General features: G+C 35.9%; 1 protein-coding gene across 1 annotated transcript in view; it reads left to right on the top strand.

Moving 5' to 3' along the window:
• The window catches only part of LOC118735158 (phosphoribosylformylglycinamidine synthase), a gene marked incomplete at its 5' end in the record, with an annotated part of 350,157 nt that overhangs the window by 216,159 nt on the left and 119,028 nt on the right, over window positions 1–14,970 (top strand).

The raw sequence follows: 14,970 nt of genomic DNA, 5'->3' as shown, positions 1-14,970 counted from the left end.
TGTCCAGACACTTGCCAATGAATTGGGCATGTTGTAACTGGAGTTTGGAATGCAGGCAACTTGTGTAAATGTGAGTAATGCAGGTAGCCTATGTAAGCGTGGGAATATTCGTGTGTGGAGTTTAAATATTAACGGCGTTAACTCCTCCCCTCTTAAAAACGCTTGTCCTCGAGCGTTTGAAAAACTTGGAAAGTCCTTATTTCGGGCGTTGGGACTTGGCTGGTTGCTTCTTGTTGCTGATTGGCCTGTGTAATGGCCTCTGCTGGTTGTTTTGTAGGTTTACTTTGCTTTTTCCTTTTGTAGCGCAAATTTTTGGAGCTGACTACCAGGACAATAATTATAATGAGCGTAAGTCCTGCAGAAATTCGGTTTACTGCTTTCTCCGTTTGCAGTGATTAGATTTCCATGGTGTTGTTTATGTGTAGTTCGCTGAGTGCTTCTAGTGATAGTAGTTTAGTTAAGCTCTCCTCTATTGGGGTTGGCTGGGCTATTGCTGGCATTATCCTTAAGGGGGGTGCTTCAAAATTTTTGTATGTTCTTCCATTTGCCGTTATTGACTCATTTTTGAAATTTATAACATATGTACCGTTCATCACTCGAATGTTGCCGTCTATTGTTATGTTGCCTTGATAATTGTTAAGGAAAAGTATTCCTGGTGCGATGAGCTCGTCTCTTGGAATATGGTGGCAGTTGATAAAGTGACATGATGAATTGAGGCTTTTTATTAGTTTAGATATACAAAAATCATTACTTAAATCTAACAATTCGTTTTGCTTACAAATACTAATTTTGTTATATTTCTTACAATTATTTTGTATTCCAAATATTCTTTCTTTATTTCTTAAAACATTGTTGTATTTTAAATCAATTATTACATTATTTTTTATAACAGCTTTTAATATTAAGTTTTCGTAAATTTCTTTTGAGGTCAATGGTATTTTGACAACATATAAAATTGATGAATAATTTCTTAGTACGCTAACTTCTGCTAATTCTAATGCCTCTTCGGCAGTGTCAAATGGCATATTTTCTTTATTAATTTCTTTTATGGCTAGATCAATTTCTTTTTTATTTAATATTATTGAATTCACAATTCCTATTCTAGCCCATTGTATGGCATATTTTATATTGATAATTTCCTCTTTGATTAATCTTAATTTATTCTGAATGCTTATTGCTATTTCATTCGCTATTACATTATCTTCTTTTATGGCGTTCAGTAAGTTGTTAGTAATTTCGGTGATTTTATTGACTTGTTGATTTAAAGCGTTGTTTATAATTATCTGTTTATTGTTATTTATCAACAGTTTTTCCATATTATTATTTATCATATTAAGGTCATTGTGGTCGGGACTTCCCGCTATGTACTTCCAGGCGGTTCCAAGGAAATCTAGGGATCTTCGGGTTTTAGGATTTTGGATGGGTTCGACGATTTCCAACATCTCGATAGCTTGTTGGGCTTCGTCTCGTAGAGTAGAAGAGAAAGGATTTGATGGTGGTAAGTTCCTGTCTATTGTGTCTGTTATGTTTTCCAAGAGGTTTCTGTAAATTTGGGTGTTAATGATGTGGATAAAATTTAGGGTTCCGTCCTTTATTTTGGAGTAACCATTATCGATGGTTATAAGATGGGATGAGGAGTAGTCGTGTATTTGGGTTTCTGCGTTGCACAAGGCAACCAGGATTCTGCAAAAGCGAGTGTGAGGTTAATGGCCTGTTATGCTACTTTTGTGGAGGTTCTTATATGCCTGGCTGGGGAAGGAAGATAATTCTACAGCTAACTAAGTTAATATGTTCTATATCGTTTTATTTATTAAGTTTTTCCTTATTTAATGTGATTCTTTGAGTGGAATGCATTGGATTTAACTTATTCAGTTTTAATTAAATTTTATAGACAAAATTTAATTAAATGAAATAAATTTAAATCTGTATGCTTTGCTAAATCTAATTTTTTCTCAAATTGACTTTATTATCATTTAATTCGTAAATTTTTATAGAAAAAAAAAATTTTAAGAAAGAGGAGAAAAAAAAAAAATAAAATAAAATTTTTAATATATATATATATATATATTTTTTTTTTGTTGTTGTTATTGAGCCTTGATATGGCTTTTATGCACCGACCTTCCGGATTTGGTTGTAACTATGTTTCCTTTGTCTTCGACCACTACTTCCTTTTTGTATCTGGGTGTTAGTTTGTTTCCTAGTCTTTTATTTATTTTTACATAAATAACGTCGTTACTGTTGTATGTCCTGAACTCGGTCCTATCTTTATTATGAAGTCGTAAGTCTTTTTCTTGTTTATTTTTAAGATTTTGGACATTTTCTTCTCTGTCCAATGTCATTGGATTTGGTCCTATTGTTCTTCCGAAAAAATACTTCTACTGGTTTACGTTTGGTGGTGGAATGAATGGAATAGTTATACTTGAATATGGCTCTATTGAGGAGGTCCTTAAAGTCGGTGTGGGTGTTTTCTGCTTTAGTGCAACGCATCACTTCGGTAAGTGTGGAATGGAATCGTTCTATTTGTCCGTTTATAGAACTTTTGTATGGAGGAGTTTTAAATATTTCAATACCGTATTCATTTTCTAGCATAAAGGTTATAGGGGCTGCGTTTAGGGATTTTTCGTTGTCCATAACGATATTTTCTGGGATTCCGAATGCTGTCAAGAGACTTCTTAAGGGGGCCTTTATGTCTTCCGTTGCTCTGGAGCGCACAATTTTTGCTTGTGCGTATTTGGAAAATTTATCCATTGCCGTCAGCACTACTTTGTTGTTAGTATGGTATAGGTCTATATGAACGATATGACCTGGGTAATTAGGAATGGGAGTTGGTTTCAGGATAGGATTTACTGGATGTCTCTCATACTTATTTTCTAAGCAAATTTTGCACTGTTTTGCAATTCGTTTTATTTTGGCGTTCATTTGTGGGAAGTAACATCTTTCTAAGAGTTGGGCTTTATTTTCTGTGGGATTGCGGTGAGCTCTATTATGCTCGTTGATGATTTCCGTTTCCTGTTCTGATTCGTTTGTAACATTTCTAATGAATTTTCGGGTATAACGTACTTTGTACCTGCTAAAATGAATTTGGTAAATTGTTTGTATTTTCCCTAAAATGTTGTCTTCGGTTTTTATGCAATTTGTTACTGTAGGGTTGAGGTATCTTTTCAACAATGTGGTAAGACTTTCTTCTGTAAAGTCTCTTTCAATAATGATATGTCTATGGTAAGTGGGAAAAGGTAATTTAAATTGGTATGAAGAGGTTTCGCCAGTAGAAATAAAAATTTGATTTTTAAATGCATTGATAGGTGCGTCTGTATACGGTATTAAATTTTGGGCTGAAGTTTCGTCACTATGTTGGGTTGCAGACAAGGAATTTATTTGTTGTGGTGGTCGAGAAAGTGCGTCTGCGACAATATTGTTACTGCCAGGTTTGTATTTTAGTTCGTAATTATATTCCTCCAGTATAGCTTTCCACCTTTTTAGCTTACTATTGTTGTTTTTATTGCTAAGGGCATACGTCAGGGGTTGGTGATCGGTAAAAATTTTGACTGTAGCAGAGCCGTAGAGGTAACTTCTTAATGTTTTGAGTGTCCAGATTATCGCTAACATTTCTTTTTCGTTTGTTGCGTAATTTTCTTCAGCCTTTGACAAAGTTCTTGATATAAAAAGAATGGGTTTGTTTTCTTGTTCGAGTACTGCTCCTATAGCGTAATTAGAGGCGTCGGTCGTCAAGTGAAATTCTTTATTGAAGTTGGGGTATTGCAACATCACTTCGCTGGATGTGAGTGTACTTTTAATTTTATTGAAAGCATCTATTGCTTCGCTGTTCAGCGTTATTGCTGTTTTTGCTGATAGTTGTTTGCTTAGTCGTCCTTCCTCTCCTCTTAAAATAAGAGTAAGGGGTTTTGCTATCTTCGCGTAGTCCTTAATAAATCGTCTGTAGAATCCCGACATTCCCAAGAACGATCTAAGGTCCTTGAGTGTTTTCGGTATAGGTACTTTCTCTATTGCCTCTACCTTTGATGGGTTCGCTTTTATTCCGTTCGCAGTCACTATGAATCCTAAAAATTCAACTTCCTGTGCAAAGAATTTACATTTGTCTAGTTGGATTTTCATGTTTGCCTGTTCTAATGTGTCGAAAATTATTTTTTGGTCTTTTGAATGCTCTTTTTCTGTCTTGCTGAAGATTATGATATCGTCTATGTAGACGTAACATAATTTTCCTATGTGTTGTCGTAAGATGTCATCAAGGGCGTCTTGGAAGATGGATGGTGCATTTTTTAGTCCGAAAGGGAGTCTGGTAAATTCATATTTACCGTTATTGATGGAAAATGGGGTCTTTTCAATATCGGATTCCTTTAGTGGTATTTGATGGAATCCACTCTTTAGATCAATAACAGAAAAGAATTTATTACGGCCTAATTGCGCGAGTACTTCGTTTATCTCCGGGATAGGGTATCGATCTGTGATGGTGACTGAATTGAGCTTTCGGTAGTCAATTACCAATCTATATTGTTTATTTCCTGAGGTGTCTGGTTTCTTATTCACGATCCAGACAGGCGAGTTGTAGGGGGAATGGGATGGTCGAATAATCCCGTCCTCGATAAGGTTGTTGACTTGCTTCTCAACCTCATTTTTTAAAGACATTGGATAGGGGTAGTATTTGGTATAAATTGGGGAATCGTTAGTTGTCCGGATTTCGCCAACGATTCTTGTGGTATATGTTAGTTTTTTATCTGGTTCGGCGAATAATGTAGGAAATTGTTGCACTAGGTTTTCGATAATGATTTTTTGCTCTGAATTCATATGTCCTGTTTTTATTTCTATATAATTTACCGATTTGGATATTTGTTGCTTGATGGGGACTCTGATTTTATTTTCTATGAGCATGTAGTCGTTTGAGGTGTAGATTACAGCTTTAAGTTGTTTTAGACTGTCGTTGCCTATGATAGCATGAAAGGATTTGAGTGTTGGTAAGATAAAGAACTTTAATTTCTTGTTCTTGAGGCCAAAAAGGTTAAGTTCCGTGTGATGCGATATACTTATTTTTCCACCTACGGAGTTGGTCCTGTTGTTCGTAAGCATCATAGTAATCCTGCCATGATTGTTCCTGATTCTCTGGGTCGTATGCGTCGGCGTTCTCATTGTATTCACTAGTTTCGCTTGTGGTGGGGTCGAGTGTTTGGGAAATATGATTTACCCTCTGAATTTTGTTGGGAAAGTTTTTGTTGTACTGATGTGACTGCGTGGGTGGCGGTCGTTTCGATGTGACATTATTGTTATTAGGTCTATTCATGTAATTTACGTTCCTTGTCTGTTGTGATTGGGTACCGGTGGTTTCGGCTGTGTTGGCCTTGGTGGTGGGTTGTTATATGTAGGTTTATTGGGTGGTATGCCTGGTCTATTATAGTACTGGGGCTGTTGCTGTTGAGTTTGTCGGTATATAGGTGGTTGGTATAGGGGTTGTTGGTATAGTGGTTGTTGGTATAAGGTATGTTGATTTTGGAACTGTGGGGGAAATGGTGCTATAGAAGGAATTGGTTGAGGTATGTGGGCGAGATTTGGGTAGAAGGGATGGCTTGCGAATTGGAATTTCCTTGGGGGAATTACGGGCTTTTGCTGAGTTTGCAAACTAAATGGTGTTGGATGCAGATTTGTTCCTTTCGGCACGTGTGCCTGATTATTAGCGTGTATAGACCTGAAATTTTGATTTTATAATTTTGTACACAAATGCAAGGCTTCGGGTAAGTCGGCGGGTTCTTTCATTCCGAGGAGCCTTGATAGGTCACCTGACAATCCTCTTACGAAGGTGTCGAGTGCCTTATCGCGATATGTCTCGGTGAGAACACGCATGGCTTCGTCATTGATTTCCATACACGAAATTTTGTTAAGGATAAGGGATAGGTGGGTGTAGACTTCAGCGTAAAACTCTTGGACAGACTTTCGTCCTTGAATTAAACAGGTCATTTGATATTCGAGGGTGCTGAGATCCCTCTTATCGGCATAATGCGTTGTAAGGCAACGAGAGATTGCCTTCCAATTGGGCGGTGTGTTATATGCTTCGAGTGCAGCATCTGCACTACCAACAATTTTATTCCTAATCACGGTCAAGATACCGAAATATTTTGGCGTGCCTACGCTAGGCTCGTAAATTTTCAGGATCCTTTCTACGCTTTTCTTCCAACTACTAAATTCTGTGTGATTTCCGCTAAATTCCCTTAGGGAGCGGCACCTTGTCCATAACTGCGATGTTATTCCTATAACGTTCGTCTATGGTCTGGTCGGTCATAACCTGCTGTATGTTGTCCCTAGACAAAATTGATGCGTCACTTTGTAGAATCTCAGTCATGAGATTTCCTATAATCTCCCTGAATTCTGGGGTGGCGTTTACAGGTTGGGGAGCATTGGGGTTAGGTGCCGGAGGATTTATTCCTGGCGGTGCTACTCCAGCATTGGCTAGAAGCGAAGGCCTAACGAGGTTATTTTGTGCCATTTTTTATTTTTTTTTACTTTAGGATTTAGTATAAAAATTTACTTATTAATTATTATTCTTTTATTTCAGTTTAATATTCTCTGGAGGGTCCCCCTTTCGGAAGTGAATCGCAGAGATATTTTTTTGTTATAAGAATTGGATAACGAATCCAATTCTTTGGGTTATTTCGTTATGAGCTGTACAAGCTCTTAGTTATGAACGCTTATACCTAGTGTACTTCTTAATTTTTCGCCTATTAATTTTACTCTAGTCTGTAAGATTTTTTCTAATCATACACTCAATAAACACTGAATTGAATTGAAAAACTTTAGCAAATTACTTTGTTGGAAAAGAAATTACTTAGATAGTTATTTCGCTTTAATTCTTATTTTCTGTTTTTTTTCTTTTTAACTTTCACTTATCACACTAATTAAAAATTAATTAATTTTTTTTTTTTTTATATAATTACTTTCTCTTGCTTTTTCACATTCTTAAACTATTCTTACATTAGAGTCCAACGGCGCATTGGAGTATCCTTTTTGCCAAACTGCTACTAAGGGTCCAGCGGTGCGCACTCTTCGTTGGTGCGGGCTTTCTTCAATCGAAGTTATCCCAAATTGTTGGTCCGTTTGTCGCGTTCGATCACCTTCTCGGGGACTTGTTCTTTCCAAGTTTGCGCTGGTTTAACCGTAACGAAAACCCGTTTATTCCTTTGAAGGAAGCGCGAGGCACTACTTTAGGGCCTTTAACTCGAAATGAACGAACGCGACTGGGCCGTTGGGCGCCAGTTAACTCTCGACGAGTTTAAAGGATTAAAAAAAATATTTTTTTCCGGCTTGTGCCGTTCTTTACACCTTTATTTCCAAAAATTAACTAACTGCCGTCATTGTCTTACACCTATTTAAAACTAATAAGTCACGTTGCATTGCAAGTGACATAGCGTAGCAATTGTCAGCGTCGCAGCGCCAACGACGTTCCCATATAGCGGTGACGCATCGTCAGCGTTTATTCCGGATGCGCGTGTGGTGTCTTTTGCCCGTGGGACACTGGTAACTGCAGGTTTCGCATGCTTGCGTAGCTGACCTCAAATATTCTTAAACCTATGCCTCGTTGTCACGTTGCAACTGCAGGTGATATGTTGACCTTGATGGGAGGTGTTGGATGTCCAGACACTTGCCAATGAATTGGGCATGTTGTAACTGGAGTTTGTAATGCAGGCACCTTGTGTAAATGTGAGTAATGCAGGTAGCCTATGTAAGCGTGGGAATATTCGTGTGTGGAGTTTAAATGTTAACGGCGTTAACTTATACAAAATCAGCTACCCTAATGGCCTTATTGACAATCTAATAGAGAGGACAGTAAACAAGATTCACCGACAATATCAAAACACCAGAGTTCACCCAGAAATCACAAACAAAAAATACATCGGCATTAAATACATACCAGGACTAAGAAACAACCAAACACTAAGGAAAATAATAAGAAATGACAAAGTAATATATGCTCACAAGCCACATAATACGCTTAATAGAATATTCACGAAAACGAAGGACAAGATTGAGAAGGAGCAGCAAAGCAATGTAGTTTATGAAATTAAATGCAATGGAAATGGAAATGAAAGCTGCAACAAATGCTACGTAGGCATAACGAAAAGAGCATTAGACGTACGAATAAACGAACATAAAACGGATGCGCGAAACAAGAAGATGACAACCAGTGTTGCCATTTTAGCCGTTTTCCGGCTAGATTTAGCCGGTTGCGATAGCAAACAGCCGGAGAAATTTCGATTTAGCCAGCAGCCGATTTGTTAGCCGTTTTGCAGAAAAAAATTAGCCGATTTTGCTATTTGCTTTGTTTTCTTAAATTTCAAATATGTATATATGTTTCCATTTTTGACTAAGCGACCCAAAATCTGTTAGAAATGGCTACTAGCCTTATCGTAGAGAAAATTTTCATGTCAGGCAGGGTTGTATGAAATTGGGCCGATTTCGCTTATTTTTATTTTAAACGAAGAGGGGATTTTCTTCATAAAATGTTTGTTATAAATGTCTAAATTTTAAGTGTGAAGTTCTATTCGCAAACTTAGAAAATAAGAAATTGTTTCACTGTTAAGACACTTAGGATGCGTTTGTGTTTGGATATAGTACCAACAAACAGAATAAATATTACATGTAGATATTGTCTTCCCAGATAGCGCATATTTAATTCTGCCTAAATTACAAAACATCATTTTTGCCCACTCCCAAAGGTTTAAGGTAAGGGAAAAACTGATATTTTCAAGCACTATCACACATATATATTTTTTTAAACAAACTTTTTTGCTGAGAACTTATTTAAATTCCAAAAAACCGAATGCCAACTTGAATTAAATGAACCAACACTGAAGTGAGTCAAAATCAAAATAAAAGAGCACAAATTTCTATGTAAAGCAAAACTCTCTGGGAATCCTACGAGACATCTGCCGGTCATATGACCGGTCATCTAAATGGGAGGTCTGCAGTCTTTTGGTATCATATTTTACATCAGAATTGAAGGGATTTCTGAAAAATCTGACCAGTTCTTTTATATTTATTTTTATAGCGTTTTTGATGTGTATTGGTTTCTACTTGAGTGTATTGAGAATCGGTCAGTCTGAAAAGGCCTTGTAGGGAAGACAAAAGGTTTGTTCGTCGAAAATCCGAATTTCTAAAATTCTTTCAGAGAGGCAAAAAACAGGATCTACGTGTATATATCTTGTCAGTCCGACTTTCTTCAACATACGTTTCAATTTCTTTGTCGGGTTTACTATATCGAATCTGGCTGAGATTGCATTCCGATTAAGAATACAGTTTTTTTTGCCGAGTACCTTTCAAATCATTGGAATTAACTAAATTAATTAAGTAAACAACTTAATTAACTTACATTTTTCATTTTAAAATCGATCCAGTTTGTAAATTTTTAAATTTAACGAACTTGTTTACTCAAATTATCGCCGACAAAAAATCCAACCATGTGCCACAATCATATGTTTTTCCTAATTGCAAATTCTTGCTGGCGAAATTTTTTCCGGCTCGAATTTGTAACTTCTCTCCAAGAAACAGTCTTTTTACTCGTCATTTATTTAAATAAAACATGTGAAATTTAGTTGAAACATTTTAGCCGTTTTTAGCCGGTTTTATTTGCCAATTTAGCCGGTTCGTCCAAAAAGTTCTGGCAACACTGATGACAACAGCGCTGGATCAACACTCAACTGAAAACGAACACACAGCTGACTTTGACAACACGAAGATTTTAGATATTTAAAGAGGAGAATGACGCTAGAAAGCCATCGCATACAACAACAGCTGGATAACGTGATGAACTTTAAGGAAGACGTAGACAACACCAACAACGCCTACGCAGCAGTAATAAGAGGCAGATATAAGTAATTGTGAAAACAAAACAAAAGAAGCAAAATGTAAAAACAGTAGCTAAATGATGATGTGCTGTAAAGAAAATTATTGTGAAATGTGATTTAATTTATATATTAATTGTGAGTTTATGTACGTGATTGTTATTGTGCAATGTAATTATGACTCGCAATGTCATATATATATCGTCGGCTTAGAGTGTGAACCCGCTAAATCCGTTTTTTGGCAAAATTGACCTTTTGATGCAGTTCGAAGGAGTAGGCGATTCCACAGTTGGCAAGCAAAAAAATACGTCAATATAAAAATATAATTTTCAAAAATTGTTTGATGAGTAAAGCTGCTAAGTACAATCAGTTCAAATTCAACTGCTAAATCCAACATATTGTGCTTCTGTCGCTCGATTATTGTTCTATCTTAGAGTATTACTTACTTTATGCGTTTAAGCCAAGGTAATAGCCAACGAATAAGCTTTCATTTTTTATATCTCAAGGAAATTATTGTTACTTATGGAACGAAACAGAAGGAAGATTAAATGCAGAAGAGTTTTCCAGCGTGTGGGTAGATTTGATAGAAACCAATTTAGTACCAAATAATAGTTCCGGGGAGCCAATTACAGTAATTTTTTAATGCTTTGTTGTCCACAGCTATAAATAACAATATCATTATTGAGCAAAAGTTTCTTGAAGTAGGCCATACCCAAATGGAAGCTGATTGTATCCATTCCACTATTGAACGAGCACTTAAGAAAAAAGATATCCATGTTCCTGCAGAATACGTTGAAGTATTTATCTAGATCAGCTAGAAAAAATCCAAAACCATATGACGTAACTTATCTTAGTTACACGTTCTTTAAAAGCTTTAACACAGTTCAATTCTTTAATAGCATTCGTCCCGGTCGCGGCAAAGGTGCTGCTAAAGTAACTGATATACGAGCCCTACGGTATACACCAAGTGGCGACATACATTTCAAACTAAGATTCTCCAACGCAAAGAAAATCCTCAGTAGCTGTTTCCTTGCCGTTTTCTCACCTTCCGAATTTATACGAGAGTAGGCGTACGACTGCTCACAGAAAGTATGATATCTCCAGTATTTCAAACGATTACTTCCTGAAGATTACCACACCTACTATGACAATTTACCTCATGATTGAATAATATGTATCATACTTTCTGGCATTATCGAGTTCCTACATAAATTATCTTATATGTGGACTTCGTACTATTAATTTGAAAGAGGAATACTTCACGTATAGTTACTAATATATGTATTATAAACTGCCTATTTTTGTTGCAATAAACGGAAGAATAAATCTGCTAAGTTAGAAATTCGCCAATAAAACCATAAAAACGTAATTTTTTCATTCGTTCTGGATTAGGGCCATATAACGTCGCGCGATTAACAAACTTTATGTAGAATTTGCCCCTTAGACTAAGAGTTAAAGATATATATAGTTTTTTACCTCTACAGTAAAATATGTTTTTTGGTCGTTAGCACGTTTACACTCTAAGGCGACGTTATGTATGTTAATGTTATTCATGTTTATTGTTTATTTAATGTTCAAATATAGACTCCCTAACGAAGGCGTGGAAAAAAGCGCCGAAATATATATTTTATTATACCGGCCAAAGTAGCTTCAACCCACAAAAAAAATCTTTTTTTTTGTTCTGTAAATTTTGGTAAAAACATGTAGCAGCCGTCTCTTCAGCTAATGTAAGCACTACACTATAAATATCTCTGGAACTAAGAAGCGCATATATTTCTACCTTACGGCAAAATTTAGTGCCAATTTATGCCGCAAAAATTTTTTTTTTGCTCTGTAAATTTTTGTTAAAACATGTAGTAGCCATCTCTTCAGCTGAAGTAAGCACTACACTATCAATATCTCTGGAACCAAATAGCCCATGACTAGCGCTAGCAGGGGTCTAGATTGCAAAATCGTCCAAAATTGCCAATTTTTTTTTATATAAAGTTTATGAAATCTACTTAACACATTTTTTTACTTTAACAATGACATCTTGTTATAGAATAGTTTGTAAAACCGAAAAAGAATATAATACCTTCAGGGTAATAATGAATAACACAAATAACTAATAGCAAACAATTTTACGTATGTGTAGTTTAAAACATATTTACATTAATACATTTTGCAATAGGACTGTGCAATTAATAAATTTATTATAACTCATATTGATTGATTAAAAATAAAAAATATAAATAAAAATAGCTAATATAAAAAACAGAAATTCGAATCCCTTTCGTGTATATACTACACCGTGCGATAGTCAATTTTACAACAATCGATTAAAAATTGACTGGTATGCAAAACCTACGTCGTCGGGGAGATTAATCAGTTACAATTCGAAACATGAGAGGAAAACTATTTTAAATACCGCAACCAATTTCATAAGAAGAGTCCTCCCATTAGCGACAAATATTTTCATAAAAAGAACCAAAATATTATCCAACAAGTTTTGGAACAGAACAAATTCCCCTGTTGCTTAATTAGGAAACTCATTCAGAATTATTACGTTAGGACCGATAAAGAGAATACTTATAATGAGAATAAAGTATACAAAACCGCTACATATATTCCGGGGATGTCTGAGTGGATGAAACATTATAATATATCGTCCCGTTTCTACCTTAACCACGTATCTAAAATTTTTGGGGAAACTAATATTCCCACTTATAACAGCTGTTTAAGCGTCACACTATTTGAAAATAGAACAAAGACTTAATGAAGGTGCTCACTACTGTTAGTGGAACCAGAAATATTAAGTAAAAAATGCGTGAATTGTATCCTAGGGGAAGAAATTAAGCATTTTTCTTACACTCTCTAAATTACCTCTATTGCAGATACGAGGTTAAGGCAGAAACGGGACGATATATGAAAACAAAGGTTCAAATAGCATTTACATGCAGCAACACACTAGCAACACTAAGGACAAGATCCCTAGATACGAGAAATCTGACGTAATATACACACTTTCATGTAATGGCGACGGGTCCCACTTATGCGACAAAGTATATGTGTGGACAACAAAAACAAAACTCAAGACAAGGATTTCCGTACACAAATCAAATATAAACTTAAGGAACAGCTCAACGGGCAATAAGACGGCCTTGTCAGCACACTGTAGGGATACGGGACACTTTCCCGATTTTGATAATGTTGCCATTCTACAAGAAGAAAAGAACTATAATAAACGCAACATTTTGGAAATGTTACACATTACGAACGCCCCTAATGAGAGAAGGATCAACTTTAAAACGGACACAGACAATTGTGCATATGTGTATCGCAATTAGGTTTTAAATTGGCAGCAACAATCTTCAACGTAGGTGTTCCTCTATTCCATAATCAACATTCGTTCCGTAGAATAATAATAAAATGCTGTGCTCTTACATATCCATATGTTTGTACATATACATACTAGGAGTATTCTCGAAGTCTTGCACGATGCAAGGATTGCACGAAATGCAAAAATACTATTCCAAATTTTGAAGAGTACGAGAGCACCCCATTGCAAAGTGATAGCATGCATGCATGCATAGCAATCAGCGAAATTCTGAATCAAATACAATAACAAGATACAGCAAAAAAATGAAGTGAGCGAGATGAGAGGAATGAGAGAAATATGTAGCAATTCCAACAACAAAGCAACTAGCACAAGGTCGCATTTATTTTGTTATGTTTTTTGCAAAATATATACAGGGGTTTCGACGTTGCAGCGATAGGAAATGGTATTTACCATATATTTTGTTGTTGTGTGTTTTCAAGTTATGCAATCTATGCAATCCGTGCGACGTGCAACGGATTTACAAGATTTGTAGAATACCCCTATTGTCTTCCTGCTTAATGTTCCGTGTATTGTTTTTTTGTATGTTTTTTGTTTACAATTACGGTATTTTTAATTGTTTACTTCTTATGTTTATTCATTTCATTCATTTGCCTAAAATTTTACTTGTTTAACTATTATTTCTGTGCGCCTAATTAGTCGACCAAGCACAATCAAGAGTGTAAGTTGTGTTTAATGTATGTTTGTAATAATTTAAAGTTATCGTGTTTGTATATTTACAGTCCTGAAGATGCCCTCAGATTGAGGTCGAAATATCGACAATTAAAATATCAATAGAACGAAGATTTGCGTTTTATTTAATTTCAATATACTCGCGAAAACATGGACCAAATATAGCAGGGGTGGGCAAGGCCGAGGCCGAAAGGAGCCTCATGTAAATTCTAATGCTGCAAAGAGCCACAAAGAACAAAAAAAAAATAATATTTTTATTGAGCTTTGTACCACGATTATTTATTAGGAAAAATTGAAAAGGCAACAAACTCTAAGCGGTAGAAGTTATAGCACTATTTCGGAGATCACCACATCTCCTCATCAGACTTCTTTTTTCTAGACCTCAGCAGGGATCGAACCTGCGAATTCGATGTTCAAAGTCAGAAGCGTTAACCACTGAGCTATGTACATCCCGTAAACTCTTGTTGCTAATTCATTTTTCCTTATTCAACCAACTACTATCAAGTGCAGCTGATTTGCCGCTATTTAAACTCGACAGCGTGGTTGTTGTTGCCAATTCTATACATCCATTTGTTTATTTGCTTTTTTGTATAGTTTCAGGCAGGCTCTTCCTAAACTATGTATTTGTCAATGTTATTGTGGCTTGTTAACATTTTATTTCTAATATTTTTATTGAGCTTTGTACCACGATTGTTTATTAGGAAAAATTGAAAAGGCAACAAAGTCTAAGCGGTAGAAGTTATAGCACTATTTCGGAGATCACCACATCTCCTCATCAGACTTCTTTTTTCTAGACTTCAGCAGGGAGCAGTGGCCACAATAACATTGACAAATACATAGTTTAGGAAGAGCCTGCCTGAAACTATACAAAAAAGCAAATAAGCAAATGGATGTATAGAATTGCCAACAACAACCACGCTGTCGAGTTTAAATAGCGGCAAATCAGCTGCAATTGATAGTAGTTGGTTGAATAAGGAAAAATGAATTAGCAACAAGAGTTTACGGGATGTACATAGCTCAGTGGTTAACGCTTCTGACTTTGAACATCGAATTCGCAGGTTCGATCCCTGCTGAAGTCTA

Source organism: Rhagoletis pomonella, unplaced genomic scaffold (genome assembly GCF_013731165.1).
Source record: "Rhagoletis pomonella isolate Grant_MI unplaced genomic scaffold, Rhpom_1.0 Rhpom_scaffold_00003, whole genome shotgun sequence".
Classification (NCBI taxonomy): domain Eukaryota; kingdom Metazoa; phylum Arthropoda; class Insecta; order Diptera; family Tephritidae; genus Rhagoletis; species Rhagoletis pomonella.
This window is presented reverse-complemented; position numbering and strand designations above follow the sequence as displayed.